The 13,679-nt window shown below is 35.8% G+C and overlaps 1 protein-coding gene across 7 annotated transcripts in view; it reads left to right on the top strand.

Moving 5' to 3' along the window:
- Positions 1-13,679, top strand: part of LOC116177335 — a 334,411-nt gene that overhangs the window by 218,761 nt on the left and 101,971 nt on the right. The window contains exon 1 of one of the 7 annotated variants that reach the window (XM_031496293.1): positions 10,059-10,316. The exons of the other annotated variants lie outside the window; for them this stretch is intronic. The gene's annotated coding sequence lies outside the window, so the exon portion shown is untranslated. Of the gene's footprint in view, positions 1-10,058; positions 10,317-13,679 lie in introns of those variants that run through there. 7 annotated transcript variants of the gene reach the window in all.

The following is a 13,679-nucleotide window of genomic DNA, read 5'->3' as shown; positions in this document are numbered from 1 at the left end:
AAATACTCAAAAGGCTAAAAAAAATTTCAGGCTGGAGTATGTACAATCACACTTTATTAGTCCTGAAATTTTCAAAATGATGACTGAAATCTTTTTGACTTCAGCGCTTTGGTTTCATTTTTATTAGCCACTCTGTATATGGAAAGTATCAAAGACTATTCCTCTTTGCAAGTATGTACCTATAACCAAATTAAAATTTTTTCCAAATAAACCAGTGGTCGAAAATATTTCGTTCGGGAACTACCTATGTCTCCATAAGATCATCTTTATTAGACATCAAAGTGGCAAAACTTTTTACACTTTAAATAACAACAAAGTAAACCTAAAATGCGTTTTTTTTTTCTTTTCTCTAGTATCCACCTCGTCATGCCCATGAACCTAGCATTAAAAAGTCAGTTACCAGGATGTAAAAAGTGATTGATCGTCAAGGCGTATCTCTCTATTTCTATTTTTTTCAGTGTTTTTAATTGCTGCTCGATCTCCTCTTTTGTTATCTCCTTTATTCCTACCCCTTACATAGCTCCCTCTTTGTCATGCTTTCCTTGCAGTACCTATATAAAGTGTTGCCCCCCCCCCCCAAACTTGTCTGTTTTTCTTTTCCCTTCTCTTTTCCTTCTTTCATTTTCCATCATTTCTATATATCTGTTTCTCTATTCTGTCCACTGATACATATCCTGTATCGATTACCAAATCAAGATTTAGAATCAACTTATTTTATTTGTATTTTTAAACAATAAACACGTTAACCATTAGTGTCGATACCCTTTCAACATTTCCTCTTATACAAAAGCATAGCAAGCAATGCTATATTATATTCGATGAACGTAATTTTAATACGTATACAACCCGCCGTCGCGCGTAACGCCATCTACTTCAGACCCATTGCACTATTATCTGTCATTTTGAATTCAAAATTTGAAAAAGTTAATTGCAATTAATTTTAATTAAAAAACTGTATGGTAAGTTTTTTATTTCAATACAAAATATAACAATATTAATTGTGTATACAATAGAAATGACTGAAACTGATAGGGACATGGATTGCACTCCGCCAGAGATTTTAGAAACGGCAGAACATGCTACCTCAAGATTTGCTCCCTACAAAGTCGCGAGAGGTGAGAAGTAAGAAGTAAGAACGAATAGGTTATAAGTTAACCTAAAAACTAGAGTGACATGACACGTGAGGACAAGAAAACAGAAGTTCTTATACTAGTAGTGAAACTGGACTGAATCTAATTTCAAATATAATTTGAAGTAAGGGGGGTTGGAGAAAAAATTTTATGTTTTATTCGTACAAAAAATGCGTTTTCGGGACTCGGAACTATCTTCCTCGTCCCGAAAACTGACATTTTTTGTACTAATGAAACAAATAACTATTTTGTGATGAATAGAAATGTTGGTAATGAAATAATGAAAAATCTGAAAAAAACCTACATTTAAATGACGCATACGTCAGTGCGAAAACTAAAAATGTGGGGGCAAGAAATTTTGCACCTGATACTGCAAATTCTCCGAAGTCTTTTTTTAAATGTAAGTAATGGACTCTCTATTTTAATTTAATAAAAATTTGATGAAGATTTTTTTGTTAATACATCTCAATGAATTCTTATACTTTTCACATATATTTTAATTGAAGATTTATTACGGTAAGCGATCGTAATTTCTTTGTCACACGCAACACCATTCAGACTTCCTATCAAGAACTGGTATAATTTCCTTTTTTTTTCGCATTTATGATAAATGCAAATTTGTTACACCTACCTTTGCATATCTAAATAAGTATGTGTTGACATTGCCGGCCGCTTTGTATCATTTGTAAATTATCGGTGCATTACATTTCGTGTCTCGAAAACCGTCACGCTTTACATTTCAATTTGCTTTGTACTTTAGTGGGAGATTAAAAGAAATCGACATGTTAAAAAGTAGCGCTTTGTTTTTAGAATTGTTTAAGGAAAATTTACTTATTTGAACATTTGTTTAACCTAAAATACAAAAATTGTTGTTCTCTTGAGGACATTCTACATTGTGGGGTTGTTTGTGGAATATTCTCAAATAATTTACGCTTCCAGCCCTAGCCGCCATGATGGCGCCGTGATGTTACAGGACTGTTAAGTTATAGTCAAAAAATATATTTGAAATTGCAAATGTGTACATAGGGAAGTTAAAAAAATCATTTCGATGATTTTGTAAATAACATCCGTATCCGTCTTCATGCCAACATTTTCAAATAATTACTTTCTAATTTCAACTGTATTAATTAATACGCGATTTATTTCTGGACAATTCAGCGTGTGTCATTTAAGGCGCAAATTTGTCACAAGCGCACCAATTTTAGAACGTTGCAGATGGTTAAATCATTTTTTAGTATATAAAAATAGGCGGCAATAAAGTAGAAAATTTTTGGAAAAAAAATTATTTGTGTCCGACTACAATTTACGCAATAAAATTTATGCGTGCAGCATAATGGAACTTTCTTATTGCTCAATAAAATATTATTTGAAACCGGGATCCAAGCGCGCTACAAAGCCATTAGTTATAATTTTTTATATTCTGAAACTAGATGAGAGTAACGCATCTACAACTTTATTAATGTCCGCTGTTAATCGTTTACAACGAGAAGCTTCTTATATTAATAGTTGCTATTTGAATTATTTTCACTTTGGCGTTTCTCTTTCGTTCGTTTTTTTTATTAATGATCTACGAGGGGCTTTCTTACAACTATATTTTATTAAAACGTTGATACAAAAAACTCGTAATAAATATAGATCAAGCGCGGCGTGGCTTTTGCATCATGGTCACAATTTGGTTCAGTGGGCCATATATTACTAAAATTAATATACTTTACGACGTGACTAATTGGGTCGTAAAGAGAACGATCGACTTTGTCATTCAGTGGCTCAATCTTCGCACATTAACAATAAAAGATCGACACTAAGTTTTAGCAGATTAGAGCATTTATTAAATCTTGTGAAACATCTTCAAAGCTAAATGGTGAGATCAGATTTTTTCGCAACTCCGTTTACAGTGGGTCATATTGGGGTAGAAACATTAGAAACAGTATATGTAATGAGCCAGGGGAGAACAGCTGTCTGCGTATCGATTCGGTGCAATTTAAACCTCCCAGGGTTTATAAATATTGAAGATTAAACGTCGTTTTATTTATTTACATCGCTCCAGAGTAATCGTTATGTTTTCGATAGACCGGATCGACTCCGCTAGTTTTCATATAATTGGAGCAGTAATAGTGGGGCACTCGGTATGTGGTATAATTTCAATTTTTAAATCCAAATCTGCTGGGTTATTTACGAATAAACACAAAGTTAGTTTATTTTACTTGAGTTTGTATTGATGATTTTCTTTTAAGAATTGTGTGTAATTGCGTAGTTCGTTTTATTTCTTGTGTATCAGGCAAAAGTGAATTAATTTCACGGAAATGCACATATGACGCTGATACCGAAGATGCAAGTGTTTCGAACAATTGCGTATTTTTTGTGTAGAAGTGGGGACGTTCTGTCACGAGTTCTTTCGAAGTTGGAATTATAAAAGATTGGTGATTGGCGACGATTCTGAAAATTGCTTGAAGAAGATTTTTGTGTAGTGGAGTTGGTGGTCCTTTAAAATACTTGAATCATCGAAAAAAAACGCTGCTAGTTTCGCGACGACGATCTGAGAGCGTGTACATTGCTTTTACGCGAATTTTTTTTCGGGCAGTCAGTCTGTTTTGTGATAACGTAATTTGTCGGTATCGAAATAAAGTGTGTTATCATGCAAAGTGAAGTTTAGAAGCTGTCAGCATTTGTGTATGAGTTAACTGCGTCTAGTATTGCAAACAATATTATTTATTATTTTAATTGTCGATTCCGTGCGTGGGGGTTTTATGTACAAACAAGCTTTGTAAGCTTTTGTTACTTTTAGAGAGTTTGTTGTAATTGGTTTCGGAATAAATTTTTGTCATTGTGAATCAATTACTTGTGCGTTTATTCGAATCCAAAGTGCGACCCAGATAAAGTTTTCATGTCAGATTTTTCTACTTGTGTTATTTCAGGTATTGATTAAAATTTGTGTAATAAATTCTTTGGAATTTTCAGAAGTTAATCGAAGCCACGAGTCTCTCAAACCGAGAAATTTTAAGTCAATGCTGGGATTTTTCTTATAGCACATCCCGGAGGTAGTAGGAGAGATTGTAGAATTCTAAGTTTGAATTTTGATTTGTTTTGAGCTAGCTGAACAGGTGTTTTGTGGGCGTAGTGACCGCATGCCCTGGCACACTACAGTATACGGGGTCAGATGAAGAAGTTATCTGACCTAACCTCATTTTTCTTTAATGGAGCACTCCATATCTTTTAAGTTAAAAAATAGCGTATTAAATTCTCTTCAAACACACCAGGGATAATATAAAAAGGTTCAGATGATTAAAAAAAAATTCATATCATATTTCATATATAATTTTTTTTAAATCTTTTTGAATCAATATTGAATTTTTGAAAAGAAAATTAATATACAATCGTTTTAGAGTAAAATATACAGGGATTCAACAATCAGTTTCAAGAAACTTTTGTCATAAACAAGAATGCCAATGGAACAAACGCAAACGAGAGGTTCTTGCAGATCTTGCAGTTAACACGCGATTTTTCTACTAACCCGGTTTTTTGTCGCATGATTTATAAGTCAGCTGACGTCTCGCATCCTTAAACTACGTTAGTTCCCCAGAATGATAATGATTCAATTCTTCCCAAAACCGTATCGTATGGGTGGCACTCCCTAGGTACAGACGTTTTCAGGTCGCATCAACAGCCGTCTGTTTGGCTTAACGACAGTCGTGGCCGGGGCCGCCAGCTTTACATGCCCTCCGAAGTATGGTAGTCAGGAGATATTCTGTACCACTAAAAACTGGCAAGCTGTGGGATTCGAACTCACAACCTGTGAGGTTAAAGTCCGAGTCTTAAACTGCTACGCCAAACTGACTACAAACCACCCCTTAATTTAGTATGTCCCATAGTAGCCATACAGGTCCGATTCTGGACCTTGGAGAGTAGGCTAAGGTGAAGTTCAAAGGTAGCCTGTCACGTGGCGATGACCCTGGAAAGTAGATCAAGGTGAAGCTCAAGGGCGCTCAATCCCCCAGCTCACGAGGTTTGTTATCATATTTCACTGTCAAGATAACAAAGATCAACGACCTTTTTTTCTGTGTCACATTTTACTTCTAAGCGCGATCCTAAACGTGAACGCTAATCGAACCTCCAAAACTAAAAAATGATACTGGCCCTCTATAAGCCCTAATTGATAAAACTCTTATATACGGGGGGTGCAGAAAAATTTACCCCCCTTGTTACATTGTAAGTAAAGGAAATTTGTACATAATTATAAAAGACCACATTGTGTATTTAATAACTTTATCTTTATCATTAAGTTAAAACACGCACTTGGTGAAAGTGATAAAACGGTCTGTATATGGAGTAGGGGCATGTTGAAGGGTGTCGGTGTCTTGGACACAACTCTTTTATTTGGTCTCACACTAGAGTTTACTGACTTTTTGGCCCGACTGTAGTCTCGTCTTCAAAAGGCGGATATAACAATTTTAAAGTCTCCTTTTGCACGAGTTACAGTATTTAAGTCCGGCAAGGTAAAAGTGTTAAATGTACAGGGCGTTGCATAAAGACGTAAATACTCCTACTATTGTAATGGGAATTGTAAAAAAGACGTGAAAATGAGTCTATTTTATTAGTCTTGCGCAACAATATAAATGTAGTCATCCTCAATTTTAGCGGGAGTTGAGCAACATGTCTGGAAGCTAAGATTTCTACACGCAAATAACAATTATGCGTAATAATTTTTGCTTTAAGTGCTTTGTATATATACGCTATTGCTCATTTTAAAATCGAACCGCAGGCAGATAGCAAATATGATTTATGAACAAATCGCTCAGTGTCACAGTAATTGATAAACAACTTAAGCGAAGGAATGATTTAGACTCCACGCTGGATGCCAACTTTTAATAATTATTATGCGGAGAACAATCTGGAGAGATTTCGATCTTGTAATGATTGAGAGCTGCTAAGCTTTGGCGATCTCTTCCTAAGGCTGCATTAATTATAGAGACGATTTGCAAGCGAGAGCTTTCCCAAATAGTGCAATCATCGCGCAATTTTCGATGATCTTTGACGGTGCCATAAAGAAAAATTTATTAGGTGCTAGTCAAGTGTCCATCTCCGCTTTCTACAGGGTGTTCCCATTGGTGCTTACGAATATTATTTATTGATGCCAAATTATTATTATGAAGGATCGAGATGATCATCTGTTTTACATTTGGTGCTGTTCTGACGTTCTTCCGCGACCTTGTTATAAATTAAAAACAAATAATAATTCCTTGTCTACGGTTTAGTCGACATCTTATATTTAGTTTTCACTCTAAAATCTTGTTTATCAAAACTAAATGTTCGGGAACGCTGATTTATGGAGGTGGACTCTTTTCTTAAATGTTTCAGGTGCGCGCGGATGACACTAACATAAATGAAACTGTAGAAGTTTGGAAGTTGTCCAAAGTTCAGCAAAAGGTTCTAAGATGGGTACGGCTACGATTTTATATTCAAATTGAAGACGGCCGGCGATTCACTTTTATTGTTCCCTTTTACTAGGATGAAATTAGAATTTTTTCTTGTACCTTAGTGGAATATGAGATTTTTTTTTATTAAGGAGGTATTTCATTTTTTCACAGGTCGACCGTCTACATATGACCTAAATCAATCAAAATACAAGTTAGGTAGAACCCCCGGTTTTACCCTTTTCCCTTTATAGGGGTGCCCTTGACAGCTGGTGTTTATATCCGTGTACATTTATGTTTAATCTCTTTTTTACTGTATTAATGTATGGTGCATTAGACATGGTATTATACAACACATTCCATTCTCTACATTTTCTTGTTGCTGATGATTTACTTTCTGTTTTACAATAAAAAGGGGTGTCTACCTCTACTTTGAAAAAGGTAATCCTATTTCGAATTCTCTAATCTCTATATTGCGTAAATCCGTACAAAATTGTTGCCTCCCTTTTGACATAATTTCGCTACCAAGTATCGTTGCTTATATTTATTTTGTTGTCAGGTAAGTTGAGGTCCTACTGTCTACTTCAGCTGATCTGTAAGTACTGAACTCACTACGCCCGGCCAACAATTTTTTTCTACGGATTAACCCCCAAAAAAGAGTCAGCAGAATTGGAAAAACTAAAAAAATAATTCGAACAATTCATAAAAGTAAATTAGTAGTAAATCATAAAATTTGACGCATAAGATGCATTGAAAGATCAACTCGCAACATCCCAAAAGACAGCGTTGTAACAACCTGTATAACGAGAGCTTAAATCCACAATCACGTCCCACACAAAAATGCGCTGAAACCCCTTCGATCTCACACAAGGACTTTGATCACTTTTTTTAAATCACCTGCACTGATTCTATGACCATTGACATTGGCAATGGCAGCTCGGACACAAATTGTAAATCGTCAACACCTTATATAACTTGTAACTAAATGCGTGAACACTAACTTTGAACAGCAATTGGAAAACTATTCCTGTATCACTTCTTTTTAATTTAACTGACAAAACAAGACTTCGAAACACTGGCTGACTGCCGGAAAAATGCGTATTTGGAATTTACACCCAACTGACTGTAGGCTAAGTTCAACAGTCCGAGACCACCACGCACATCGACGCACAAACCTTTTTAAGTCTTGACCATCTCCATCCCATTTTTCATCTTCGGTAAGGGCCGACGAAATTGCGAGCACTTGTGTACAATACCATCGCTTATATAAATCAATTAAATTTTATTTTGATAAAGTCCCCTTATCAAAAACATCTGTTAAATAATTATCGTATAGACGCTGTAATACCTTTACCCACATGTTTCTTAAGTTCTACGTCATTAAAACAACATTTTTAGATTCATACACTGGGGATTTTTTTAGTGGGTGATAATCCCAAAATGTTTAAATTGCAATCCCTGTTGAGTTCCACTTTATTTTAAATGTAATTAAAAGAAACATATTTCCAAAACAAAAACCCCATATTTTTATTTATTATTACCGAATGTAAACGCAAAAAACAATACACTAGAGGAAACCCGAAGACTAACGATCGTATAATCCTACCGGGTCCAATTGTGAATGTAAACCATCCGGGGAGCGTGGGACACATAGGCACATACCAATAATTTCATTAAAATCTGTCCAGCTGTGTAGGAAGAGTCACAAACACAAGTACAGAAGAATTTTATATACAGGGTCTTGCAACAGTGCGTCGGCCTTTCCTAACTTTTACCTGGGAAAAAATATTTAACAAGTATATACATTGTGCACAACTCTTCTGCAGATAAAGCGCATTTTTTAAACCGAAATAGCTTTTGTTTTTACATCACCAATGGATATATTTCTTGCAGACGTCTCAATCGCCCGTTGTGAGTACCCTCTTCCGACAATCCCTTCTTGAGGTACAAGGGAATATACCCGATCACGATAAGAGCTCGACTAGGAGGTCTATGGTTGGTAGAAATTAATTCCTTTCGTTGAGACCTTTCATTTGAGTACCATGAAGGATAAAACGAATTCCCCTCCCCCCCCCCCCCCTTTCCCTCCACCCCGTACTTTGATAAGAGGACAGAAAGAAGGGTAGTAGTTGGTAGTAAAAAGTTTAACTTAGCACCACTAAAGGCATGTGTATGCAAAATCTGAGACCAATTGGTTGTCGTATGAAAAAGCTATGCACGTTTTATTTTCAAAAACAGCATGTCAGGAAATAATTCGTGGGGGGAGGAGGCCTTTTAGACTGCGAAATTTGATGGCCGTCTGGCACACCTTCAAGGTATAGGCTACCTACTGCAAAAAATTCCAGGACTCTAGGAACTCTAGGACTATTTCCCTAGAAGTAGTTCAAAACGGTAGAAGTGAGTCCGGACGGACGGACGGACAAAACGCAAACAATAGCACATTTTTTTAATACCTACTTAAAAAATGTGCTAAACAACCTTTTGTCAATGTCAACTATAGATGGTCGCGCATCTACAAAATAATTTTTGAAGGTACAGGGTGTCCTATTTTTACGGTGTAGACAACTAATTTTTTTAAATTGAACATCCTGTATATTCTTCTGTCTGACGTCTGCAAGAAATATATCCATTGGTGATGTCAAAACAAAAGCTATTTCGGTTTAAAAAAATGCGCTTTATCTCCAAAAGAGTATTGTGCACAATTTATACTTGTCAATGTTACGGAATTATTAATTTCTTTCCGAAAATTCCCCATATAAGCACCCTCCGCTTTAATAAATCGTAGCGACCTTAATTTTAAAGTAAAGAGATACATTAAAAGAACAATGACAAATTGTTATAGATAGAAAGGCCTTTGCAGTTATTTTGGATCATAATCTGGCGATCTTCCTTTTTCGTCCTCACCTGCCACGTTGCCACCCCTGCTACTTCATCCTGATTACGGGTCTGCGTCATGTTATGTTGTCGCCCTTCACCGTATGAATCTAAAAACCTAGTTTCGTGTATCGGAATTTGCGGAATACCAATCCAAAACATGCGACTGTTAGAAAAATTCGCAAAAAGTTGCATTTAAAGATGGTAAAATTTCGCCGCCTTTTAACAGTCCACGCGTTTTCGGTCGATGAAAGTTGATATTTTAAAAATAAATCGTAGGCGGAACGTTTTGATACTCAAAAATACTACGGAATTTCGTGTATAATTAATTTAAATATTCGGGAAGTTATCCAAATAATTTAACAATCGCATTTTTCTCGTCTACAACCAGCAGCTAATCTAATTACTGCCGCCAGGAATTTACGGGTAAAAAACTACTTCCCTCTTTTTTTGATAACAAATTTTGCGTGCGCGACCTTCATCATCAGCTAACGAAATTAAACGCTTTATTAATTATGTAATTACGTTAATCGGGCGCAGCAAAGCAATAACGTAATTTTCCTTTCCCGATCAATTTTCTGGTGGAAATCTTATCGTTTTTCTTCAAGCACGCCACTCGCGGTAGGAATGCATTAGTATCGCGTTGTTGGCTTCACGTACTGACGTATTTAGGGGGGATTTAGTTTGTGCTCGTCCTTACTACACGGTCCCCATCAGGCAGTCCACTTCGAGTGACCAACTTTGCTAGCTTGCGTTTAGTAGATTTTCGCGATCGTCCGTTTTTTTTGGATTTAAGTGACAGTGACGAATTGAGTGATAAGAACGTGTGGTGCAGTGAATTTGAAACTTCGCCGGCAACGGGCGATTTTTTAAAGTTCGGTTTCAGTTTTTCGTACTTCAGGTAAGATTGTTCAGTTTTTGAAAATCGCCAAAGCCCGCGGTATTTTCGACACGTGTAAATTATCCACACTTATCTTGTTGAGAATCTTTTATTAACCTCCCACTCACCCTTATTTCGCGCACTGTAGAATTTGATACGGATATATGCTTAGCTGATTTTAAACATGCCATAATTTATATACCTACGTACTGTAATTTAATTTACGCGTAGTCCAAAACGTGAGAGATTTACCCAGACCGTAACTATTTTTATTAGAATGACCGTGAAGACTATCCCTTTCAATATTGTAACGATAAGAATTTATTATTCAAGTTCAAATAAATAATATGACACTAAATTACCTTTCGATAGCATTATTTAGTTGTTTAATCAGTTGTTATCACAATTCGTTTATTTACATACGGACGGACCGTGGCTCCAAATTTTTTTCTCGATGATAAGTGTTTGCATAACCGGAAACTGTTTGGGCTTTTATAATAAGGTTATTGGAATGAAAGAATGCCTTTCATACATTGAATTTAGAGTAACAGATTGAGATGGCGGCGTAGTATGAATTTTAATAATAATTACCACTAGGTACTTGATTGTGTTATTTTGATAACCGTGCGTGACAGGCCAGACCAGCTACGTAAAAATTACCACAAGTGTCATTCCACCATGTGGTCAACACGAGTTGCGTGACAAGTGAAAAGGAAACCATTTTCAAACGGACAGAATTTTATTGTTGGTCATTTGTGGATGAAACTGTCCGCCGGGGTTGTCTGTGTGACTCCTTTTTTGTAACAAAAGCTGTACCAACATTTCGGACCCTCTGAAAGTACAATCTAAACAGTATGTGTTTTGGCTTAATTTTAATGTAGGTACCTATGTGACGTTAGTACATCATTATGGAATTACAATAGTTCTATTTGCACTAGAGTTCCCATAAATTACTTCTAATAATTTATCTATTTCCAAACAAAATATTTGCGCAGTTCCACGTGAATTTTGAAAAAAGTTTCTCAAAATAACCCCCCAAAAATCACGATCATAGAAAATAATGGGCCAAAATTTAACTTCTATAGTTCTCTCCTGTGATTACGGCTTGACTTGTCTCAAGGTACGAATATGAGCATGTCCTCTTCAGACAAGTTCTTGTAAGTGAATTTTCTTGGGTGGCTTTTCAGATCGCTACTGCTTCGAGATCGAATTTATCCTTCTGCGATTTTTATAAGCGAATTCTGAATTCTCTTTGGATATGACTATTACCAGGAGCTCGACTAGGAGAGTTATTTGTGTCATCTACCTTGCTATGAAGAGAAAGAGTTAGTGGATAAAAAAAATTGCATAAGACCCTTTAACACATTTTTCTAATAATGTTTAAGGCTCGCGTTAAGCGTTCGAAAAACAATCTTGTGGTAATCCTGCAAAATACCACCCAAAGCATTTGCCAAGTCATCATTCAAGAAATGCTACACCCTCTGAGTTATAAAAGAGTAATACTTACAGGGAGGTTGATTGGCATTGGGTCGAGAGTAAAGTGGATGTTCTAATTCCTTAAGACCGCGATCGTTTACTAATTAGCATGAGATACAAAAACTCCGAGAAAAACTCTTTGAGCTCAAATTTCGTATGCCCTGACGAGGGTCAACCTCCTGGGGCACTGGGACACAAAACGCATGCTCGCGCTACTTCCTCATTACAGCTTTGCGTAGGATTATTACTTCTTGAACAATTTGTGCTTAATGTACCGTGTGTTCTATTTTGGTTGTGATGCAGTGTGTATCTCAGCTGCGTAACTTGCGGTTTTCGCGACCCTGTGCCACTTTTTTTGTGAAACTTAATAACGGGCGATCAAAAATGAGTTGCTGTCGAGTCGCCTTTGGAAGTTCAAGTTATAAGTAGTACTTACGATTTCCCATGTAAACAAAAATTCCAAAGGTGACTCGACAGCAACTCATATTATTTTGATCGCATCTCGGATGGCATAGTACTACAAACAGAATCAATCTAAGCTACACTTGTTCCTGAGATACAGGGTGACATAAAAAAGTTTGACTTTTTGGGACGTTATATCTAAAAGGCAAAGAAATAAAAACTGCCTATTTTTGATATTTTTAGAATCCAGTGGCATAGTCAAAAGTTTTCAGCCACATTTTCTGGGATTTGACCCAAAGATGGTATTTTTTAAATGCAACATCCTGTATATCTTAACGTCAATTTTTAAATTCTTGTCTTGATTACATTGATGTATCACAACCGAGATCACAACCTATATTTTTTATATAATTATACAGGGCGTTTCTCAATATGATGTAAATACGGAAAGGGCTAACTCTTTGGTTTATTTTATGATCATATAAACATAGGCACGCAAACGCTGCGTTATCGATCTACAGGGTATTATAATTCCACGTTTTCTTCGGTTTTTTTCTGTATATCTTCTGCACTTTTTGAGATACTTCGCTCACATTTGAAATATGTTACGCTGAAGAGCTTCCACGAGAGCTTCCATCACCAAATTTCGGTACTTACAAAAGGTAGCTTGTGAAGATGCAAATTCATAGTCCGTTTTCTATTTATCTAAACGTTGATTTTGGGTAGGGACAACTAGAATTCCCATCTCGTACGCTTCTACCTTCGCTACGTTCAAACAAATTAAAACTGTTTTTAATTAATTACAGCTTTCCCCGACATTGGAAAAATATGGGACCGGTGTCAGACTTCGAGTTTTTTAAGAGCGCACCTAACGGATGTAATCTCGACTTAATCGGCGGTTGTTATCTGTAACCTATTCAAGTATTTACGATTAATTATACTTATCTAAGTCTAAAAAATAAGGTTTTTATTTTCAGTTCATGCCTAAAATTTAAAAAAAATGTAGGTTGTGATGCATCAATGTAATCAGGAAAAAATGCAAAAAATTGAAGATAAGATATATAGGGCGTTGAATTTAAAAAATACCAACATTGGGTTAAATCTCACTTACGCGGAAAATAATACGCACAACGTTGTCCATCCACATCTCGTTTTATCAGCATCAAAACACGCGCGTGTTAATTAACACCGATAACACTGTTTATCGCAAAACAACTAGAATTAAATCTTTTATAATGGACACAAATTTGACCAGATGTTTCTTACATTTTAACTTAAATTTTAAATTAAATACAACAAATAAACAAATAAAAAATAACACTACAGAAATACACTCAAATGAAGTAAACCAATTTTGTGCTTACTCACAAATAATCTCCCTGATTTATTTTAATCAATTGAAATGTCTCTCATATACAGGGTGTTTCCGTCATTATTTTCGATGTTTAGACTCAAATAACTACGACATGAGGTTGGTTACACAACAATATTTTATCATTTTATCTG

Source organism: Photinus pyralis, unplaced genomic scaffold (assembly GCF_008802855.1).
Source record: "Photinus pyralis isolate 1611_PpyrPB1 unplaced genomic scaffold, Ppyr1.3 Ppyr1.4_LG7, whole genome shotgun sequence".
Lineage (NCBI taxonomy): Eukaryota > Metazoa > Arthropoda > Insecta > Coleoptera > Lampyridae > Photinus > Photinus pyralis.
The sequence above is the reverse complement of the archived record's forward strand: the minus strand, read 5'-3'. Positions and strand labels throughout refer to the sequence as shown.